Source organism: Etheostoma cragini, chromosome 5 (genome assembly GCF_013103735.1).
Source record: "Etheostoma cragini isolate CJK2018 chromosome 5, CSU_Ecrag_1.0, whole genome shotgun sequence".
Taxonomy (NCBI): domain Eukaryota; kingdom Metazoa; phylum Chordata; class Actinopteri; order Perciformes; family Percidae; genus Etheostoma; species Etheostoma cragini.
In genome coordinates this window covers 30,971,203-30,971,658 of record NC_048411.1, presented here as the reverse complement: position 1 = coordinate 30,971,658, position 456 = coordinate 30,971,203, and the positions used below count along the sequence as shown (strand labels likewise).

Genomic DNA, 456 nt, shown 5'->3' with positions numbered 1-456 from the left:
TAACCACTACGTTAAGTACTACGTTAACTACTACGTTAAGTACTACGTTAACTACTACGTTAACTACTACGTTAACCAGTACGTTAACTACTACGTTAACCAGTACGTTAACTACTACGTTAACCACTACGTTAACTACTACGTTAAGTACTACGTTAACTACTACGTTAACCACTACGTTAACTACTACGTTAAGTACTACGTTGACTACTACGTTAACCCCTACGTTTAGTACTACGCTAAGTACTACGTTAACTACTACGTTAACCACTACGTTTAGTACTACGCTAAGTACTACGTTAACTACTACGTTGACTACTACGTTAACCACTACGTTAACCACTACGTTAACTACTACGTTAACTACTACGTTAACTACTACGTTTAGTACTACGCTAAGTACTACGTTAACTACTACGTTAACCACTACGTTTAGTACTACGCTAAGTACTACGT

At 37.1% G+C, this 456-nt stretch overlaps 1 protein-coding gene across 1 annotated transcript in view; it reads left to right on the top strand.

The window, feature by feature from the left end:
* LOC117944596 (U5 small nuclear ribonucleoprotein 200 kDa helicase-like) overlaps positions 1–456 on the top strand; it is a 22,585-nt gene that overhangs the window by 1,698 nt on the left and 20,431 nt on the right. The window lies entirely within an intron of this gene.